This window comes from Meleagris gallopavo, chromosome 11 (assembly GCF_905368555.1).
Source record: "Meleagris gallopavo chromosome 11, MGAL_WU_HG_1.1, whole genome shotgun sequence".
In the NCBI taxonomy this organism is placed as follows: domain Eukaryota; kingdom Metazoa; phylum Chordata; class Aves; order Galliformes; family Phasianidae; genus Meleagris; species Meleagris gallopavo.
Genome location: NC_139414.1, coordinates 16,137,227 through 16,160,348, shown reverse-complemented (window position 1 = coordinate 16,160,348; position 23,122 = coordinate 16,137,227). Strand labels below are relative to the sequence as shown.

Genomic DNA, 23,122 nt, shown 5'->3' with positions numbered 1-23,122 from the left:
CCCGTTCCAGTTCTCTCATAATCTTTGTGGACCTCTTCTGGACCTGCTCCAACAGCTCCATGTTCTTCTTGTGTAGGGGGCTCCTTGAAGGCAATACAGAGGGGGAAGATCATTTCCCTCACCCTGCTGGCCACCCCTCTTTTGATGCAGCCCGGGATACTACTGGCCTTCTGGAGCATAAGAGCACACTACTGGGTCATGTCCAGCTTTTCTTCCACCAGGGTCCCCAATTTTTTCTCCCTGGGGGTGTTCTTAGTAGTTCTCTCAGTCTATATACATATCTGGGATTGCCCCAACCCAAGCCCAATGCCTTGTATTTGGCCTTTGTTGAATCTCATCAGGTTCTTATGGGCCCACTTTAGAAGCCTGTCCAGGTTCCTCTGGGCATCCTTTCCTTGTATTGCATCAATTGCATTACTCAGCTTAGTGTTATCAGTAAACCTGCTGTGGGTGTTCTCAATCCCACTGTCTGGGTTGCTGATAAAGATGTTGAAGAGAACTGCTCCTGCAACTGGCCTCCTGTGGGACACCACCAGTGACTGGCCTCCTCCTGAACAGAATAGGTAATTCTGTTGACAGCAAATTCCAGACGGTGCTGTGTGCAGGATGCGGAGCTCCTGTAACGTAGTGACATGAAAGATGCAGATGGGATACAATGGCTGGATGTGCATCTAGACCCATTGGGATGCAATGAAGAACAAGCTAACTTCAACAGTGAAACTTGGTTGTGTCATTTTATGGCTGCTGGATGCTGCCAGCTCTTCCTTGGCCAGCTCCTTGCTCCCATCTTCCTTTACTCTGCGATGCTCTGTCGGATGCCAGCTGCTGAGTAGCAAAGAGGATTCAGGGAGCACTGGTGCTGTGGGTATCCTACTGTCTGTAAAACAGCAGGAGATGCTGAGCAGTCCTCTGAAATGTTGCCAGCATTGAGGTGAATTTCATACCAGTTTGGATTTATTAAATCTGGTGTTCAGCTTCAGGGGAGCTGGCAGCTCTCTACCTTAAACTGACTGGGAATTACACATCTTTTTCCTATAGAAAGCAGTATAGGTTTTAAAATGGCTTATGTGATGAATCAAGGTTAAATGTTAGGGGAGGGAGGAAGCCTTGTTTACATGTGTAATCGTGAGTGGGTGGCTGGTGCTTCATTGGAGAATCTAATTGTTAAGAGAGCCAACAAAAGAGTTTTGGCATCTTAGATGGCTTTCTGGAAGCCCTGGTCCCATCTTGAATATTACAAAGCTAGAAAGGGGAGAGACAAGGAAAGGGGAAGATAAGGGCGTTAGAAACCTGGGGAGCTTGTTTCTGGCACACTATTCTTCTTGTTGCTTCTCTTGCTTCCTCTTCTCTGGAAGGCTTCTGTCAATTTAAGGAGAGATTAACAGAAACTTTCTGTCTAGGGAAATCATTTTTATTTTCCTGTTAAATTTAAATGTTTCCTACAGAATTTTTCAATTGTGCAAGCACAGCACTTCTGATTAGAAAATGATCATGGGAGACAGTTTCTCAGCTTTGTTTTGATTATCCACCAGTGAACACAATGTAGTTCACGCTGCTTTATGTAGCCATTATGGTCACTTTTAATAAGATTCAGTCTTTTTCTCTGAGGTATTTCTGGCTGAATTTTCAGATTTTGAGCAATCGAAAAGTACATGAAGATGCCCAGAGTTATTTCATTAAATGTGCCTGTTTCTGCTGGAAAGCCTGATTATCCATGACCAGTTATCCAAAATACATGGCTTGGCTCTCAAGAGCATTCCCAGATCTCTTGTTTTGTGAGCCTCATTGCTGTATGGTCAGTCAGTGCCATTCCAGATCCTACTCTTTATGACATGCTGCATCCACAGCGCAGTGCGCGCTGAGTGCGTGAAAGAACTTTCAAATGATAAAATAATTGTTATGTGATTAAAAATGCACTTTCTAAGAACCACTTGTACTGATTTTAGAAGTTAGGCTGCGCTACACAGAGGTTCTTCATTGCTTCTGAACTGGATGTGTGAGAAAAACCTCAGACCTTGGAGAGACTATGAGGAAATAACTTTGAATTCATACACTGCTGTTGGATATTATTTTTGTCAGACTGATTTATCTTATCTGAGAGGCTATTAGGTATTATCACAGTAGGTTATGCTTTGTTACCTCAGAGTGCTAATCATAGCATTAGTATTTTCATGTTGATAATGAGCTTTGTTATTGAAATATTAGATACCAGTGGGGAATATAAATTGTGAAATTTGATATGAAATAATATTTAATAAAATAATTAGCAGAATAAGAACTTTGAAAAGAATTTCCTACCTATTTGCTACTACTGTCTCCTGTTTACTTTTTTTTTTTTTGTTTAAATTTAACAGAGGTAGAACACAGCATTTGAATTTAACTACAACAGTCTTGAACAGTAAGTATAATTAAAGCTAATTCATGCTTGTTATTCAGGATTAACTTTGTTTCTTGCTATGTTGCACTTTCAGTATCTAGCTGTGAGTTGGTGAGAAGTCTCTTTCTTTTCCTGGAGATGGCAGGGTGAAGGGAGGGTTATCAGTGCGACAATGTGTTGTGGCTCAGAAGTGAAAGTTGGGGAAATGAAGAAGGTTACCATCTCTCAGACCTAAAGGATTTCAAAGGCTGCAAGCTTAACAGAAACTCTTTTAATTTCATGCCACCCATCTTGTTTTCATGGTGACCCATGAAAATTGACACAAGACAGTGCTATGTTAGCATTTCTTAAAGGAAAATCAGTTTATTACTAGAGCTTTTAGAACTTAGAAAAAAGCCATGGGAGAAAGCTTTTCAGCTGAGAGGGAGAAATAAAGTTTCCTAGGTTTGTGATCTCACTTAAAGTGAGAAAAGATCTGTGAGCACAGACAGTAACAAAAGATGGGTGGACCTCCGGCACTCACTGCCCTGTTGTGGCCTGTTCAGGCTCAAATCTTGTGTGGAAAAAAAAAATAAAATAAAATAAAAATGCTGTGCTTGTATAATCTATACCGTTCTTTGGTAGCTTAAAAACCATTAAGTAAGGTGAGAGTATGCAAACCAGCATAGGACCAGAAGGGCATCAGTCCCTGCTTCTCACCACCCCAGCTCTGTGTCAGTGACTTGCCCTTTGTATCAGGCTTTCTTACTCCACGCAAGTCTTCTCTGGGGAGAAAAAGGAAGTTTCTAACTTTCTGGTTTATGGGAAATAAGGACACATAGAAGAAAAGGAGAAACGGTTGTTCCCCACACTTTCCTTCTTTCTGTGCATTGTCTATTCAGGCTATTTCTTGCATATCCTGTTGCATAGATGTCGGGGCAGGCCATCAAAGTAGACGTGTTGTGACTAAACATCAGTTAAGGTGTTTCCATCCTAGATGGAAAGCAACGTGGGCTGCACTTCCCTCGGCATGCTTCTGTGCAGACCCACACTGAGGGTTTGCTAGATTAGCATTGTTAAGTGCTGAAATCTCTGGTGGAAACCAACTCATGGGTTTCTATCCAGGAGGCTGGAGGCACTCTGAACTGAGGGACAGATTTGGCCGTGCAATGCAAGGGTTTAACAGCTTACAGTGTTGCAAGGTGATGAGCAGTCTTCACAGTGCTGAATGCCCCCACTTTCTCCATCACATTTGCAGAAATGGAGGGTGCTTCAGGAGCATTCTGCACTGCAAAGGATCTGTCATCTCTTCTGGTGTTTTCAGAAAGAAAAAATCACTACTGAGAATCTCCGAAAGGCTCTAGCTTTTAATGATCCATCCATACCTTTCCATTGTGTTCTGCTGGAAAAGGCATTTAATTTATTTTAAAAGATCTGGTGTGTTCAGTGAGCCCAGTTTGCACATTTCTCATGACATATCCAACATTCCCAGCAAGGGCAACTTCTTAGCATGGCAGGCTGCAGAACAATGCAGCTTTTTTCCTTTACCCCTGTTTCTGCTAAGAAATACAAGTCTTGCAGAGAAGAGAGCATCTCTCATTATATAAAATGTATGTGCCTGGTTTTGTGTATTATATAGGTGGGAAATACAAATCTTGCTAAAAATGAGCCACGCTGGAACTAGGTGCTGTAAGTCTGATGACTAAATTGATTGTCCTAATACCCTCTTAACTTGAAAATGCCTGAAGAAAAAAGTTCTAAGGTGAAAATGACAGTGCTCAATTTAATCAATAGAAACATTACAGTTTTTAACTGTTTAGCAGCAGGTGATGGCTGCTTGAGGTGTGTGAGCAGTGCTTTTACACAGTGGAGCTCTGCTCCCTGGCACAAGCTTGTTAGTGCTGCTGCAATAGAAGAAATAACAAAATCCTCTTTGTCTCAAGTTGGTATGTACAAATTCTCACAGGGAGAAACAAAACAGCACTAAAACCCAACAGTCCAACATGTCAAACTCTTGCTATTTTCGCATGTGAAAATCCCCTGAGAGAAATATTGTGGATCGCTACTGTAGATAGAGTACATGTACTCAAGAACAAAGAGGGCTTAAGAAGAAGACATGGTGAATATATAATAACTCTGAATAAATACGGTAAGTCCTCTCTTGTTTCTTTGCAAGTGCTTTTCAAGAAGTGAATAATAGAAAAGCTCTCCAAGTCACTTAGGGTCTGAGCCTGCAAATATCTACTCATATGAGTACTTCTTACTCATGTAAGCAGTCCCATTGAAGTCTGTAAACCTGCTCATGTGAGTAAGGCTAAACAAGTTCAGGGTCTAAAACACTATGAGGGAGACAAAAGCAATACAAGTACAGCCCTAAGACTCTTCAGACATGGAACAGCAAAAGATTTATCTGAGGCTTCCAATGTAAAGCCTTGTAAATTAGTAGGAAGATCTAAAAAATCAGGCCGCCGCTGCATTGGGAAGCAATGGAGCTCTCTTAATATGGGAATATAGGGGTAATGTGATGGAAAGACTTAGATGCAGCATGTAGTCTACCAGTTGTATTCTGTATCCCCCACAATCAGAGCAGTAGCTGAAAGTCTAGTGAGCAAATAATTATAGTAATCAAGTCATGATGAAACAAAGGAGAGGCTATTATTCCAGCAACTGGCCAAGGGAACACATTTGGCTGGCTGGATTCCTGAAGGAAAGTAGAATTTACTACATAATGTGGAATATAAACTTTCATGCATTTAAATTGTTTTATGGACTTGTTTGTTTTTATTTTTAAAATAACCTCTGACTGAAAATGAAATGAGATTTAACACTATCAATTTAACTGGTTAAGTTTTGGACAGCAGTGAATAGGAATCTGCTGAAAGATGAGGCTTGCTTGTGGTCTATATTTGCCAATATAAAAATGATTTGTGGTTAAATTTTTCTGTCTTATACTCAGTCTGATGGAGCAGGGAATTCTCCCTGCTCTGAAACAAGAAATGTGGAAATAATAGCATTTCCTCTCATGGGCTTTTTGTGGTGGTGTGGCTCTGGCTGTGTCTGTGGTCTGGAGCTGATAGCAAAGTGACATTTGGCCATGCACACTTGGCGCAGTACAGGCTGCACTGTGGCCCTTGCAATAAGTGAGGCTTTCCCTTCAATAGAAAAGCCTGGCCTGACTTGTTTGGTTTGTGAGGACTGTGATACAGTCTCAAGATATTTGGGGATAAGTAATATGGGTATCTGCTCGGCCCAGCTGCCTTCTCTGCTTTGCACCTGTTGTAGAGCTTGATGTGTGAGTATGGGAAAGGCATGGGTGTGGTGCAAAGATAAGTGATCTTTTAATTGATTAACTTGTGTCCTAATCTCCTTTTTTTTTTTTTTTTTTCCAAGAAAGGAAACTAAGGCTTATTGAAAGTAAGGCCTAACATCACAAAAGTCATTGGGAAATAAGTGGAAGATGGTATTTTGTGGGGTCTTCCCCAGACAGTTTCCTTAGGTTAGAATATGAAGCTTCTCTGAAAGAAGAAATCTCATGAGATCCCCTGCTGCAGATCTAGATCTTGCCTGGTGATCACAATCTTCCGGGTGGCCTTGCCTCCTGCTTACTGGGCTGCTTTTGAGCTAAGGTGCCTTATAATTTGAACACAGGTGGAAGTGTTGGGAAGTATTATTGATTCAATGCCATCAATATTTTGTTTGTTTGTAATTTGAATAGTTTGTATAATTTTTAAAGCCAAGGTTGAAGAGTCTCACCCATTGGCTGAAAGTGCCAAAGCACTACTTTCTTGCTTTCATTGCTGTTGTGCTCAGTCACTTTTTCTTGGTCATTCAAATAGCATGTTTTCTCTGTTCCCAAAGCTAGACTTTTACTCAAGAGCTTGTGTGTTTCAGTGAGTTGTGATTGGACCCAAGATTCCTCCATTCTTTGCGATCGTGTCTTGTACCTCAACTTCTGAGAAAGCCAGATAATGGAGAGATTCCCCCCCCTCCCCCAAGTGGGGGAAACAGTGATTGTATTGAGTTTTTTTTATTGTTGTTTTTGTTTTTTAGAAGTCCAAAGAAGTTTGCTTCATTTGTAGTTCTGTAGATTGGACCATTTGGACTTCAATTTCATCGTCTTAAATCCAGTGGTATTCATATGAAGTTAATGGAGTTTCTGGTAGTGCAAAATCTTTCAACTTTTAAGAGATTTCATCTTTGTGTCTTTTTTTCCTTTCCTGCTTTTTTCCTAAGAAAAAAAAATCCAAAACATTTCATGGGTAAAAATAGAGATAAAAAAGCCATGAAGAAATACTGTTTCTAAGTAATGTACTTTTAGCAATGACAGCTTAGTATTTTTGTTAAACGGCACCACTTTCAGCTTTCTAAAAGGTTTAGCCAACAGTGCTCACACTGCTTTCGACAAGGTAAACCTTGCCCACCCATTATAACCTTTAGGTCATTCCAATCATGTTATTTCTCCCATAATGCCAGAAGTAATGGAGTAGGCAGGAAGTGAAAGTAGAAGTTATACAGCACTGCTCTCCTGCCTTTTGTTTGCTTGTCTATAACTACCTTAAACTACTTCCTTCTCATCATTATAACAATGGGATGAAATGGTTCTTTATAAATGGCCATGAAGTAAAGGCAGACTGCAAAGGCTTCTGTAACCTATTATTATGACCTTTCTCTCATGAGTAATTGTTTAGCAATTTGTACCTGAAAAATCTAGGCCATCTGTAATGTGCCACAAGGTGTGGTGAAAGGGCTTTGGAGACAAATAGAATAATTATTAAATACCAATGTGGTACAAAGCAGAAAGTCCTAAGCAGCATGAAAAGACATTAGGGGGTTGAGTGATGAACCCATCTTCAAATACATTAGGCCCTGGCTTGTTTTGGTGAAATAAATGTGATTTAACACATGAAAGCTGCTGATGCTGTGCCTACATAAACTTCTTTAAGAAAAAGAACTACAAATCTATCGTAATTCTGCTCTACGTATCTGTAGGAAGAAATCAGGCTCCATAAAAATCTTGGTGTGTCACAGGAGTAGTAAGTGGCCTGAAATACCCTTGCACCGCTAAGCCACAGGGTCTGTGCTATGCATCATTTCAGAGCCCTCCTATTTGTTGAGACTAAAGCTGTAAGCTTTAACCTTTCCAAACTACTTCAGTTGATCTCGGGGGGCTAGAAGCTTTATAGGTATTTTCTCACTAATTTTTGAGCATGGCAACTAATAAAGTTGTCCTGTGGCTCATGATGACTCAGAGCCAGACACAGTGGGCATGGGTAAGCATAATGCATGATGAATGTCAGTAAGTGTCTGTGGTTGTCACCACTGCTGTGTCTTCAGTAGTAGCAGTTGCAATAAGGTCTCTGTGTATGTTTTGGAATTGTAAGTGAAAAGTGAAACTTCTAAAATGTACAATGTTTGCCTTGAACCAGATCATTTGAGGTATTTGGTCCAACTGTTCTTGCCCTAAGCCTGGCCACCCACTACTTTATGTGGTTTTTCTTTTGCTGGCCCTCTTCCCGTACCCGTTAGTGTTTGCCCAGTGAGTGCCAAAGCTTTCATTCTTCTTTCCCTGAATGGCTTCAAATTTGCATTTCATGCAAACAGCCCAGCTGCTGGAGTCACACTCACAGTACAAAGCTGACACACTATTTATACACACTTCATCTTGGGTAACAACTTGCACCTTGGCTCTGCAGAGAAAATAATATTGACTATTTTTTTCACTTTTTTTAATCTTTCTTTTAAAATATTGTGACAGATTTTTCTAACTTCATGGTTTTGGCAACAATCTATTGGCTCACTCTTTAGTTAGGTTTTTTTCCATGTGATTTTGAACACCATCGGCCCGGATGGCAAACGAGGGGCATCAGCAGAAAGCAGCAGTGTGAGGATGGGCAGAGCCGGAGCTGAGCCCTCTCCTGGCTGGAAGCAGCAGCTCAGGTCGGCACCCCGGTTCCCTGTGCCGCCGGCTGCTCTAGCAGGTCAAGTAGCAAGAGATAATATAGGGATTTATGCAGCAAACAAAGTAGGCTCTTCCTCTGTAACCTCAGCTGTTGTCACTGCATGTTCCTTAGTAATGCTCCAGACTTCCTGCCCTCCAGGCAAGTCTTTTCCAACCTGTTTCCTTTGTCTTTTGCATCTAAGTTTGGCAGCAAGCTGTGAATAGGGAGGTCTTGTCCTTTTTAGCATTAGACTGTTGGTAGATGGATTGTGTCTCCATGTGGATGTTGGTATCCTCCCTTCAGAGCAGACCTCTGACAGTGCAGGTGTCTCAGAAAGGACGTTCTGGGATCCAGCTTGACCCTCCCAAGCTGTTTACTTAGATGTGGACTTGCTACCTACTCCCACAATCCTGTTCCCAGGTGCTTTGCAGAAGAACCTTATCAAAGTCCTTCTGTGGCTTTTCCAGCTTGCTTCCTTTCCTTCCTTCTCTGGGACAAAAAGTCTTTCAGGTCTGGTTGTTCACATCCTGGCTACACTCTGGGTGTGGACATCAGCAAAAGGTCTGTGTCACTGTTTTACTCCTTGTGTTATGACGACTGTCAGGTCCCGGGTTGGGTGTGAGATAGGAACACAAAACTAGAAGTTTGCTCTTGCCTCAAAGCCCAGTGCTGTCATCCCTGGCAGGACAGGTTTGACAGCTGCTCTGCAGCTAGGTTGCCTGAATGGATACTAGTCCAGAGCTCTGTCCTAAGAAAAGAGGGGTTAATTCATAGTTGCACTTGTTCGACGTAATGAGATTTCAAGGATGATGTTCAAATCCAGGAGTGTGCCTGCTTGGTTCTTCCACCACAGAGCTGATGAGAAGGGTGCACTGCGGCTGTCTTTGCTCCGGGCCTGAGATGCCAAAGCTATTGGTGCAGGTCCTGTGTGAGTACTCACATGTGGCTTTAATGCTGCAGAGGTGGCTGCGTTTTACTGTCATGGTTGCTGTGATGGGATGTTGGTATAGCATTTATTGAAATTCTGGGAAAAAATACTTAAATTATGTACTGCTATTTGGCCTAGTCTTCCCAGCATTGCATTATATGTAACAGAGGTGCAGCTTAGATAAATGTGTGAGCAGAGCAAAGCAAATGGCTGTTTTTCCTCTTCTCCTGGTGCTTTATTTACGATTTTTTATTCACTTATCTGCTTTCAAATCCAGAGGAAGTGATGATGGAGAAAGATTTTATCTGCCACCAAGCAGAAACTGAAACCCTAATCCTGCAGACGTTTATGCTTAACTCTAAAATTAAGAATGTTCATTGATTGTTGGAAGATGAGAGGACAATTTGTCTTTTAGATTCGAGTCTACCAAATCACTTTTCTGTAAGACAGTACTGCTCTTTCTTGCACAGCTACAGTAAGAACTGTCCCTTTAATGTGGCTGCTGTTTAACTTTATTTATTTTGCTTTCAATTCATAAGTGGTGGAAAAAGTTCCTTTATTAAACTCAACATTCTGCAGGAATTTTGGTGACCTGAACATTTAGTGGGAGGCTTAGTTTTAAAGTTAGGCACGATGAGTGTCAAATTAAGCTGTCAGCATACAAAGTGATAGAGAGGAAGATGTATACAAGCACACTCACATGAACGCACATCTTTTTCCTCCCTGTGCTGACTGGTAAGTCTTAACAGCAGAACTAGATGCTGGGAATTACATTTTAGTAATTCTTTTCTAGTTATGTCAGATTTCTAGCATGCTATTAGAGACATATGTGTCATCCTCACCATCACCCAACATATCATTGCTGTTTCAAACTGTTACCAGAGCTGTTGACACAGAATATTGTGTCTGTCGACAGCTCCAATTAGTTGGCGTGTCTGACTACTGACAGCACAGTCTACTTTTGTTTATGAAGACGGTGTGAGCTGTATCTCACTCTCACAACCTCCAGTGGCAGACAGATGGATAGAACTATATAATCATCAACGGAAGCGGGTGATATTCTGTCTTCACAAATCATCATGTGGAGCAGAACCAACGGCCTTTTGTCTGCTTTCAGAAATGACTGCAAGATTCCTCCCATCTGTCAAGTTATGAGGATGAATATGTATAAAATACATCAGATATATATGCGAGGTTTTGTATTGTGGATTTTTTTTGTTGTTTGATTGGGGGTGAGGGAGAAGGGGGGAAAACTGCTTCTTAATTTTCACCAGATGTTAGCTATGAGACGTGGAACAGTAGAGGGAGAAGCACAATCATTTTCTCTCAAATTGAACTTTTTTTTTAAAAAGGAATGGACCAACCCCTCATCATTTGCAAATGTGGAACCCCATTGATTTCCTAAGGTTGTACAATTGCAACTGAGCACAGAAAGTAGTCTAATGCACCCTTTACGTATATATAATCCTCTCTATTGTGTGATTATAAAATCTTAGCAGCTGCCCAACCAGCGATGTTCTGCTTTTCATTTAATAGCAGTTACAGATACAAACTGTTTTCAAACATAGTTCCAAGTTCCTGAGTGGTTCCTCAAGCACTGTGTGCGCTGAGCTTGGGGAATGTTTGTTCCAAGAACAGCCCCCCACAAAGTAGGTAAGTAGTGTAGATTTGGCTAATTCATTCAAACAACGTACTGCTTAGCGATCTTTAAAAGGTCTAATTTTTAAGTGACGTTTGTTTTCTTAAGAACAGTAAGACTGATTGACATACCTGGATTTTTTATGAAACAAGGCCTTTTTTCCTTAACATATCAAAATATTAAAGTTTTCAATAGGAAGGTCTTTTGTTATAGACAGCAAATTCTTATAAAGCAAACAAATGTCCGTTTGAAAGAGATGGGAGATCAGAATATGAATTGCCTTTGTTCTGTTGCTTTGCCTAGTTTTCCTACTCTGTAGTATAGAACATTTTTCAGCTTTTCTCTGCTGTAACACCTCCTATAATATTTAAGTGCTGATCTTGCCTGCTAGAAGTTAATTAGAGTTTATTATTTACTAAAGTGGAAGCAGGATTTGAGTTTTATGCAGGAATTTAGTAGAAAGGATTCATTTATTTTCTATATTTCAATGATTAAGTATCATTTCCTTAGCCTTGCGGGAAACAAATTCTAATCTTGCAAAAATGTCCTGACTTTCCCCGCAAAGTCAGCAGGATATATAAAACATAAGCATGTACTTAAAGCATCAGGGAAGAGCAGTGGTTGATAGCATTTTGATCTTGTATTTTTCTTCAAAAACAGATAAGTGGAAGAAAAACAGTGATATTGAGGGTGATTTCATGAAAGAGTTTAGTTACAGTGTTTACTTCTTAAAAAAATGACTATTTTTTTCCCTGTGAGAATGAGAAAAAAAATCAGTGGGAAAGGTGCAACCACGTATTAGATTCTGTGGATATTCACAGTAAACTCTGCTGCAGTTTGAAGTAAAAGTTTCATCCTGACTATTATCCTATTTGTATTATTTCCATAGAGCTTTTCTTGAATAGTGAAAAGAACCTAAAACTGAGGATGAAAGTTACTGCTCTGGATACAGGCCAGTTCCAAGTGTGTTCAATGCAGCAATTATAACAGATAGATCAGTAATATAAAAGCACTTTATTAAAAAATTAGCAATTTCTTGGTATTGCATGTTTCTGATTTTTGGAATGCCTTAAGCAATTGTATGGGATAAAATACTTTTCACATGAGTTATTTTTAGAAACTGAATTTAAAATGTGCATGAATTTTGCACTCCAGGATTTTCTCAGTTACAGATGAGCAGTGATATCATGAGATCCTGCTGGGAACTCTAACTCAGCTGAAATTTTGAAAATTCCTGAGCAGGCCACAGAATATACACATTAAAAGACATTTGCTGAAAAGCTCAGGGAAATTGATCATGAGCTTCTGGTTAATCTGAGAACAAAAGAACAGCTAAGTTAAGTAAATAATTAATTTTTGATTATTCACTTAGCAGTACGAATTACTGTGACCCAGTTCTTAGAAATCTGATTGAAATGCTTTATGGAAGTCGGGCATTTATTGAAATGAGATCTTGAGTATGTAGGGAATAGGAAGCATGTGGATTGGACTGATAGAAATATAGGCTGTTCATTGATGTTTCAAGAGCTGTGCAGGTGTGGTTATGACAGCAACTGCTGTGTAGTCCAGGCTGGGAATGATGGCAGTAAGCAGATGACTGGGCTTGCTTTTCTTTTGCCATGGGTCACTGGGACTTTTTGTTCCAAGATCATACAAGAGACAAAATTGCTGAGAGTAATGATGGACTGGAATAGCATCCAGTGTGTAGCCACGGCTATGTGACCTCATGGACACCAAGAGCTGCTTGAATGGGAGCGTTCTCTGTGCATATGTGTTCTCCTCTCCTTCTCTGGCTTGCATAGCAGCAATAAAGGACATCTGGCTTCAGATAAGTCCTCTGTGGGACTCATATGGAGAGGTTAATGAGTAGCCTTAGCCAGGTCCTAAATGTGACTTCCCTCTTAAATGCTGCATGCTCCAGAACAGCTCTAAGAGAGCTGGTCATTCTTCTGGGACATCTCCAAAGGCAACTCTTTCATTATTTTTCTGTCTTGGTCCCTCTGCCATAATTTGTAGGCTGTGGGGTTGCCAGCGTCCATGCTGGTTTTGTATTTGTTTCAGACTTTTTTCAGTCTTTCCTCCCCTCCCCACCCGTATAGGTAGGGCGTGAGAAGCAAGTAAATCCTCTGATTACTGAAATATGAATATTTCTTAAATAGTGCCCTTAACCTGAGCTGAGTTTTGGTAGCCAAGGACCTCATGACTACCTGGGCTGCTATTGCACACAGGAGATACACAGATAAAATCCCTGTTGCCAGAAAGAATAGGCAAACCAGACAGAGGAATTGGTTTTATCTCCATTTTACATACAGGAATTGAGGCTCTCGGGGATTCGGTTACTGAAGCAAGCCTGTGGTATGAAATAGTTTGTATCTCTTGTGTTCCTGTATGTGCCTTAACCACAAATCATCCTTCAGGCAAGTTTACCTGTCATTCTGGTTGTTAAATGAGACTTTTTTCTGCAGTAACTTTTGCAAGTTCAAACTTGTTCTGAGCATTTTTTTGGAGGTAGAAGTCCTTGCAGATCAGTATTTAATGCTCATGGAGCACAGGACCACCAGCTCTCTTGGACTGTTTTTCATCAATAAAGTTGAAGTGTTTTCCTTATTTTTTTCCATTTGATTGTGCTGGAGGTATTCATTTTAGAAGCAAGTTCTGTATTCCATGAAATGTTTAATGCTAAGGAAATGCTTTGGTTTAAAAAGACTTTAAAATCAAAGCAGAGTTTTTCTTGAAACATTGAACCAAATCCTGGCAGCTGCACTTGGCTTGAAATCGGTGGAGTTTCACCAAGGAAGAGTTATTGCTTCTCTCTAATGGAAAACACCCCATGGAGTTGAGTAAATTAAGAGGAATATCTCTATTTTGCAGGAGGATTCAAAGACTCATTTTAAAAATGCTGCATCCAAGACTTTGTAGACTCAGAGGGCTAAGTTCAGTTTTAACTGAGTTAAAGTCAGTTCTCTGCTGAGATCACTGGGCTATCTCACTGTTCACTGGTAGCACTCTATCAGCAAGTGTTTTTTGTCTTATTTTGTCTGGCTTGCTGCGTTGCCAGGTGCTAATCCTGCGACCTACCCTAATTCTCAGAGTTCTTTTCCTATTTTTCATTGCAGGATAACAAGTATCTTGACTGTAATCTATTAATTGAATTGAATAAACTTGTTTCCCTAGCAGTGAGAGCATATTGTTTGCACACAGTGTCATCCCAGGCCCTCCAGCTATCGAAAGATTGCCAGATATGTTTATTAAACCCCCTGAGCTTGGAAAGAACGCAGAAAACTGTCATCTACAGCAATACGAAAGTGCCTATCTCAGCTGGGGATCTGGCTGTTATGAATAAAGGAAGAGTTTGCGGTAGAGTTTTGAGATGTAAAGAGAAAAGGCTTCCCTATGGTGCAAATGTGTTGGAACCCTTAGGCGAGAAAAAAAAACAAAACAACCTGAATTGTTGCTGGCAGTACAATGTAATTATTGAGTTAGCTACAGCTTGGGCTGTGAGCTTCTGGGGTAAAGGCCTGGTGACTTTGGCTTCTCTCTTTTTTCCTTCCTTGAGACAATTAAAATTTTAAATTGTAACTTTTTGTGTTCTTACTGGTAATTGAACTGCGTATATTTAGCACATTTGTAATGATTTCATAGAATGACAGGTTTCAAGTTTCCTTTTTTTGTCTGCTTCCTTTAGCTGTTCTAAGTGAAAGGCAAATGAGCCAGTAGCAAGAGAAGAGACGGACAGAGTAAAGCTTGGCTCCAGACCTAAACTCTTCTATACTACAGTTGGCATCTCAGACCTGGAGATTCTGATTTCTTGCCCTCAGAGATTTTGAATCCTTTGGTTTTATTTATGGACTGAGGACCATCACTGTTGTCCCCTTCAGCCACACAGAACTCAAAGGGAGCTTACTCAGACTTAAACAAGGCAAGGAGTTCACTTGCAAGTTCTTGCATGCAGAAGAGAATATATTCATTACTCACTGTTAACTGATGCAAAATCCTTATGTAGGAAGGAAGCTGAAAAAATTGCATGCAGATTTCCTCAAGTTTTCTCTGTTTGTGGTGCTTCCTCACTGTAGGTTCTGTGACAGTCTCACACTGCTGGCTACTAGGGGATACAAATGGGAACAAATTGCTATGCCAGTGGGAAACTTAGGCTAATTGACTGTCTGAAGGTGATGTCTACTAGAAAGGAGCTGTGGGGAGGTGTTACTTCTCTAGAGTAATGAAGTTCACCTCAATACCAGAATCCATTGTTCCACCATGCAGCATTTAACCTCATCTTGCTCAAGGGCTTTAAAAACAAAACCAACCACAACAAAAACACCCCCGTTTTGTGGTATTTTCGTAAGCTGCATAGATGTTCTCTTGAGCCTATTATTAGAGGGGGACAGGTAGAACTTTATGCTTTTCTGCTGATTCCTCTATAAAATGTGTGATCCCAAAGCTAAAGTTGGTAAGTTCCTCTTCTGATGTTTGCTGGAGTTTCCCCAGTTTGGAAAATCCCTTCCCTCTCCTTCTTTTCTGCTAGCAAGAGCCTGTGTTGTCATAATTAAGATGATGCAGTCTTCAACCCCTTGTCTTCATTATCCACCAAGAAAATGGATACTTGGTTGGGAGATCAGGATTCTGTTCTCAGCTGATCAGCTCACCTGACACTGTATGCTGAACAGCTGCCTTAGTGCCTCCTTGTTTTTATTCCCACCTCTTCTGTGACTTTACGTACTTTAGAGGAGGGGCTCTTATTAAATATCAGGTCCACAATACGTTTTTTCTAAGCACTTGCTCACCTGACCCATTCATGGTTTACTGCAGGTATCTGTGATTCATGCTTTGCCATTTAATAAACACTGTGTTCTAAAATAACTAGTGGTTAAAGCAAGCAGGCAGCAATGAGTTAGATTACTGAAGATGATGTTAACACAGTACAAGCTCTGAAAACACTGCAAGAGAGCTTGCATTCGGAAAGATAGTCTTACTGGACCTTATAGCTCACAGTACACCTGAGGTTTATTTTTTTTATCTTCCAGGGAAAATGGGGAGAAATTCTACAGCACTAACGTAGTTCAACATTTTGCCTACAAATTCAGATGTGTATTACAGTATATTTTCAGTCTAAATAGGTACCGTCCTGAATTCTTTAAATTATCTTTAATCTATATATATTTTTATACACTTTTATACCAGAAGCTGAACTCCGAGGTTCAGAACTCTTGATGAAGAAACATTCTGGTAAAAATGTTTTCCAATTCCAATGTTTTTGTAGTGTTTTGAGTAAACAAAACAAACTTAAGGTTAAAAAAAAATGCTGTTTTGAAAATATAAAAGTGAGAAACCTTCATGCTGAAGAAAAGTGAAAAAATCTGTAGCAACAATGAAATTGCAAGGAAATTGACCCAATTTTGAGTCATTCTTTGTACTGAAAATGCTGGACTGTCAAAATATTTGTTAGCAGCTCTAGATTTTGTTCCGGAAACTATATTAGTTATGCTCCACACAGATTTTTTTTTTTTTTTTCTGTTTTAATTTCAGATCTTGGAAAATGAATACCACAATACATGTCATTGTTAATATAAAGATGGCATCATTTGGTGCTTTGTTATGGTCTTTGTGTCTATCCTCACCCAATTACCAAAGTACATACCCCTTGAGGCACTCAGATATTTATTACGGAATTAAACATTTCAGATGAAAATATTTCAGCTGCAAATAGTAAAGAGAACAAAAATAACGTGACTTAAAGATGCTGTATCAGTGTAGGAGAAAAATACCGCTCACTAGCAACAAACGAGTCAAATGCTTATTTTCTGTTAAATTACATACCTGCAAAATATTCAGATATTTTAGGTTGGTTCCAGAAAGAAAAATGATTGCAAGAATTTCTTTAAAATATTCAACTGTCCTTCTGAAATTCTCTATTTTACTTTTTATTATTTTATTATGACATACTTGTGTTTATTTAAAAAGAAAAAAAGTGGCTTGGATGACTTTGTAGTGAAGTCATTTTTTTCACTAGTCTTTTACCCAGAATGACAGTCTGTTACCCATTACCCCTTTACACAATATTCAGCTGTTATGATATTGTATATATGCATTAACAAATAAAGGAATGCATCCACAACAATTATGTTCCTCTTCTGCTTGATTTAGTTGTCAGCATGCATTCACGACTCTGTAAAGTATCTCCTTCACAGCCTTGTCAGGCATACCTTTTCTCCCCATAATGTCAACTTCATGCAGCAGGCAGGCCAGGTGAGCTTGGCTCACTTTCAGGTTTTGTCTGTCTCTTTATCTGAAATTTTTAAAGGGGGGACGTCAGAAGAGGTAATTGCCGTAAATTACACACTGTCTGTTGTAAATTGTGATGAGAACATAATTGAAAATTAAACTGAGAGGCACTTCCTGGATTCGAGCAGCAAGAGAGCCAGAGGACAGCCTTAGCAATTTGCGGTGGTTCTACAAAGTAATTTTTTCCACCCCTCTCTCCAAAACTGTAATTGATTCCGGTGCTGTACGATTACACTCCTGTGTCAAGGGTTGGCCTGAGGGTCCTGGAGAGGGTTATGGAGATGATTCCGTGGGGCTCACACAAATAATTGACTTGTTTCGTGTGAGTACTGTGTGAGGGGAATATCAGCTTTTTCCAACGGGAGAAGTGGAGCTTGACTGCTTGTGCAGAGATGTCACTGTTCAGAAAGGAACATTGTTCGAGGTTCCCAGCCATTGTGTGTTTGTGTGAGCCCTGGTGTATTTGTGCCTCTCAGCCATTGCTGGGGCTGGAGATGAGTATTAGGGCTGGGGGAGGGGGAAGTTAATTTTACTCTCTCTTCCACCCACTCTTTCCTCCTCTTTCCCTTTCAGCTAAATAAAAACGTGAAATGCTAAATAATGAACAAAGCAACTTAAGTAGCTATTATTATTCATAGCAGAGTCTCAAACCAAGAGGAGTTAAGTGACTGAAACGATGGGGACAGGAATCCGTACTAGGAGAGGATTAAAAGTTGAAATTTTCCTTGGCCATAAAGCCCTGCTGCTGACCCAGCTCAGCATCCTTCTCGTGCAGTGTGGGACTGCACCAGTTGGCAGGAGAAGAGCTTGTGGATTTGAGAGTTGTTAAGAGGGATTTAGTATAGCAACCTTCGTGGAGCACTGAGCCATCCGCAGTTAACTAGAAAACAACACTACTTTTTAATGCTTTTTTGTCGTAGCACCAAATAATGTATTTGAACGTTTGGCTCCATTTCATGGCAAAACTTCAGTCCTGTGTCAGTTTAGACTTTCGAGTCCATTTGTATCTCTTTAGATCTGTGTCTATATGCAGTATCACTCCAGAACAACTACATTTGTTGAAAAAATGGAACACCTTCCTGTGAGGGAATATTAATTATCGTATTGAATGAAAGATCTGTGATAAAATGAGTTTACTATAGTCTCCCAACAGCTAGAATTACGCAAAGTTGAGATTACTTCTTTCATACTCGGGACTCATGTGAAAATAATTGTGTATGTGTGCACATACACACATGTATTTACTTATAGCTAGGGACTTTCAGCCTCCAGCTCTAAGGAGATTTAAATAAACATTTTCATTGCCGTGGGGAAATAGTCTTTAAGCCTCTGAATCCAATTCATGTTTTGAGTACTTCTTTCCCCATTGTAACATTTATACCGCTACACCAGCCTTTTGTAGGTATAATTCTTTGATGGTATTTCCCAAGAGGGATGACCTTTTAGAAAAGCCTCAGTAACTGCTGGATAAAGAATAAGCAATAGCAAAGTGGGCAGCCGCCTGCGTTTGGCATCCCTGGCCCTGCCAGGTCCGTGCCTTACGGGCTCTTCTGGAATTCCCCGAGATGCAGAGTGGAATGGCTTGGGGAAAGACTGAAGCAGGCAGGCAAGGCTCAACATGAGGAAATATGGTTTCTATCCTTTTCTTCTTCTTTGTGTAGAACTAGAACTTGAGATATACCATCTCACAGGAAATCAAGAATACTAAGAAACGTTGCATATTAGGCCTTTATGCAAATTGTACAATGAACTGCTTTACATGTTTAGCAATAGGTTGTTTATTTAAAACATTCCATTCAATACCAAAGTTCAGTTTATGATGGAAAATGGCCAGCCTGACTCCAGCTTCTTTCCTCAAACTACTACAGGCAGTTCTGCTGGGCTAGCCTGTGAGCAGGTACCTAGAATTACTTACAATGAAGGAATTTTAGGTAGCTGTAGATTCCTGTAGTTCTTAGGCTCTTTGTTGGCTGCTGCAAGGATGCAAAAAGCAGTGATAGTGAGTTATGTTACAGACCTGATATCTGTCTTGACTGAAAAATGGTAGATGTGTATTTGCAGTAGAGTTGGGGAGAAAATTGAAGTTGTTTTTTTTTTTTCTGCCTTGGCAGATCAGTAGTGAGTGGAGTACCATGCTTGTCAGACCTGAGGATACCACAATTTATTCACCTGACCATTGTCTGCAGTTGTTGTAGAAACCACTAAAATATAGCACATCCTCAGTTCTGAATCAGGATCTGGAAATAGATGAATAATTTCGGTACTGAAGTCCTAACAGGAAAGCAGTGCTGAGTGTATTATCCTCAGACACAAAATTCTTGTCGAAAGAGTCGCATCATTGGATGAGAGATGACCTAATTTTAAGTTTAAGGCTTAACAAAAGGTATTTTATGGCTAAAGTACTGGTCAGCATGGTATCGTTTCTAAGGCTTGAGCGCTGGTGACAAAAATGACTTTTCTATATTTTACCACAGCAGGTTTGACTAGTTGTTTAATTTAACTTGATTGGCCTCATAGAGCTTAACAGACAAAGGAGGAGTTAAACTGCCGTACTGGAAAATGTGGAAATTACAGTCTTTTGTTTCAGTAAACCAATTGGTTTTCTGAACAGACAATCCCAGTCATCAAGTCTTGAAAGCAATACAAAGCAGCGTGGAATGTGAAGAAACCTTAATGTCAACTAACCAGCAGGGAAAAGAAAGTCTTCCAAGGGCAACTAGAAAATACTTGAAATTTCTTTTTATTTAAGTGAAAGTCAACGAAAAAGTATAGAGAAAAAATTACAAAGTTATTTGAATGTTGTTTTGAATGCACATTCATAGATTTCAGTATTATTTGGACAAAAATCTTCTGAGAAACTGAGTATTATAGTAGGGGGATACAGAAGGTAGCTCTGCATTCACAAATGAAAAGAACCATTGCAGATGTTGGAATGCCAAGTAACAGTATTTTCAATAGGAAGTAACAAAACATGTAAAGCTCAAAAAGCTTCCATAATAATGGAACTAAAAGGAAGCAAGCATTTCCCCCTCATCACTTATGGCTAAATTGATAGGATTGTTTTGTACAGACAGGCTCAGGAAGCCACAATACGGCAGATGAACTACTGGTCTTGCTGAGAGAAATAACATAGAACACGCAGTGTTTGGAGAGATGCTGCGATGCAACCACTGGCTCTAGTGTGAGTGCCTGAAAATTTGAGAGGGAAGACAGGAAAAAAAAACCTACCAAGATATCCATTCCTTAGGATAGTGTCTGGATTACTAGGAAGACAAGGTGTGATTGAGTGTGTGGTCATGTTTTTGGAGGAAGAACATGGGTATTGGTGCAAGAATTCATCTGCCAAACCCTAATTGGAGTGCAACAGTTTGAGACTTAGCAACATAACAATCATCTAAAAATAGCAAAGAGAAGTAGGGCCATGTTTGTGCTCTAAGTAGTGATTGGAATGCTGGGGTTTGTACAGTCTAGCGATAGTAGTTGTTGTACAGAACAACAGAGAAAAGTAGTAGAGAGGTGAACATCTGTATTAGAAATGAGGTTTCCGCTTCCAGTAGCGTGGATTTTTGGCATAAGCTCCTTTGAGAAAGTCTGGCATTTGCATCTTCTGTGTTGGAAGATGTGTAATCCACAGAAATGTTTTTTCACCTCAGTATAGGATTAAAAGGATAAAATTCTGCAGTCTGTATTATACAGATTTTATGCCAGCAGACAGTATTTTTCGGCATTAAGAGATTTTGATTCTTTTTGAAGGTAGACTTGAAAATTAAGCAGCACAATATATTGCCATCAGTTGTCCTAAACCCAGTTATAAAGCCAGGTGTAAGAAGAGCTGCTACTTCTCTCAACCAGGTTAGTTTTACCAACTAGTTTTACTGTTTAATTTTAGGCATTGTTTTGTCTTTCAAATCACATGCTATTGAGATTGATACTCCCATCTATAACAGAAGAATCACCACATCATGTAATATATATCTTTAATACAGTTTTTTTTTTTGTTTTGTTTGTTTTTTAGAGCAGTTTTTACACCCTTTTGCTTCAAGAGCAATAAACTTTACTTGCCTTTTTGAGCTAGAGGAGAAATGCTATTATTACTAGTCCCAGATTAAGGGGTCTTAATATTTGACAGGGGGCGGTGGATCAGTGTGTGCTGCCATTCTCTATGATCGCTTCTTCGTGATGCGTTTTTCTGTAATGCTCTTCAAAAGCACTTGAAGTATTATGTTATGTTTGTGGCATACCATGCTCACATTATTGTCTCTTCTAATTCAGGGAATAGAAATTATTCTCATTTATTCAGGGAATTTTCCTCCTTTAATGATGGGAAAAGTAGTAACGGGTTACAGGTGAAAATAAGCGCACAATTAACACAGTCAGACTCATGGGGTTTGTTGGTGCTTACTACTCCTTAATCAGCTGCAATTAACACAAGATGAGTGTTTACTCTCAATTCTCTTAATACTTGTGTAATTGACCACAATAATAAATTTACATCTATGTATGTGCTGAAGGTTTTTTTGCTGTTTACACTGCAGCTTGTAAAATGTTTTGTGTGCTGTGCAGATACTTCAGATAAGAAAGCCTGAAATAAAACACAGTGACTTCAATAGAGAAAGAAAACAGAATTTAAAAAAAACAGTGCATTTGGTGTATGAACGTGTTGAGTTAAATATCTAAGGGCTGTTTGGCAGAAAGGAAGCCTGAAAACTACAAATTACATAGAACAGAATGGTTGCTAATTGCAGATATTTGGACTGAATTCCTGCTTTGTCACCAAATGTCAAACGAACTTTGGTTGGGTGAATTAGTCTTTGTCTCTTCCCTTTCTGTATTTAAAGGGAAAAAAAATGGAGGGGAGGAATAATGTACTATCCTGTTTCACATGAAAAAGAGATGTATACTAAATACATCAGAAAGTTGAGACCCCGTGGTGATGGGGCCACAGTAGTTCTGAAGATAACGTAGTATACGATAAAAAGATGGCTCAAAGATAGGGATGGCATTCAGACTCCTAAGTTTAAATGTTGTGGTTTATTTACAGTGTTCCTATTTGATATAATTTATTAAAAAACCCTTATGTTTTATAGATATGACTATAAAGAGAATTTGCGAGGAAGATTAAAAGGAATTTAGAAGTTCACAGTTTGCTTCATAAACATGAACAAACCTCTGTTTGTGGTTTCTTTCCTCTCTACTGGTGAAAGGATGATAGTATTTCCTTGGAGGACTCACTAGTGTCTGGGAAGCCCTTTTAAGACTGTGAAAGTGAGTAGGTGTAGGTTACATCTACCATAATGTGAAGGTGATTTGCTGCTAAGGGGAGTCTCACATCCATGCTGTATTTTGGGTACTATTAATTCAGAACTGCCTCTAGCTTAGCCTTGTGGGCCAAAAGTCCACAAGCAATATGATGAATTAGATGTTAGCAATGGATTTAGATGTGCTTGTGAGCACTTGCTTCCAGTTCAGTTTCATGTGAAGGAAATTCAGTTTCTGTGCTTTGAGATTACTGGGATGAGTACAACAAATGAGGATATCAGGAGTTTTGTTTCAAAAGTTCACTCTTGACCTTAAATGCTAATGTATAATGTAATGTGGACACAGCCACAGCAGTGCTTACGCTGGAAAGAAGAGATAATGCACTCACAGTTGAGGTACTCCTGCCAAACTTTTTCCATGCAAACACTGAAAACAGTGTGCTTAATTGTGTTATAATGGCACCAAGAAGTGTCCAAGTAGTAACAGACTACTTTGTTCTGGACACTGTAAAAATACAGCTGGAGAATCTCTGCCCCCAAAGGCTTTTCAGTTTAAGTTGGAGAGGTCAAAGAGGCTGATTTGATGGAACAAGCTGAGGATTTATAACTCTCCAGCCTTGAAAATTACCTTCTCCACAGCTTTGGTACTTTCAGTTCAGGTCTGTACTAGCGGGTTTAAATGAAACACGAATAAAAGGTCAGCAGCAGAGCTCTACCTCA

At 39.7% G+C, this 23,122-nt stretch overlaps 1 long non-coding RNA gene across 3 annotated transcripts in view; it reads left to right on the top strand.

Moving 5' to 3' along the window:
• Positions 1-23,122, top strand: part of LOC116217057 (uncharacterized) — a 112,910-nt gene that overhangs the window by 63,916 nt on the left and 25,872 nt on the right. For 2 of the 3 annotated variants that reach the window (XR_014885385.1, XR_014885384.1), the window contains exon 3: positions 2,355-2,398. The exons of the other annotated variant lie outside the window; for it this stretch is intronic. This is a non-coding gene — a long non-coding RNA (uncharacterized LOC116217057). The remainder of the gene's footprint in view (positions 1-2,354; positions 2,399-23,122) is intronic. 3 annotated transcript variants of the gene reach the window in all.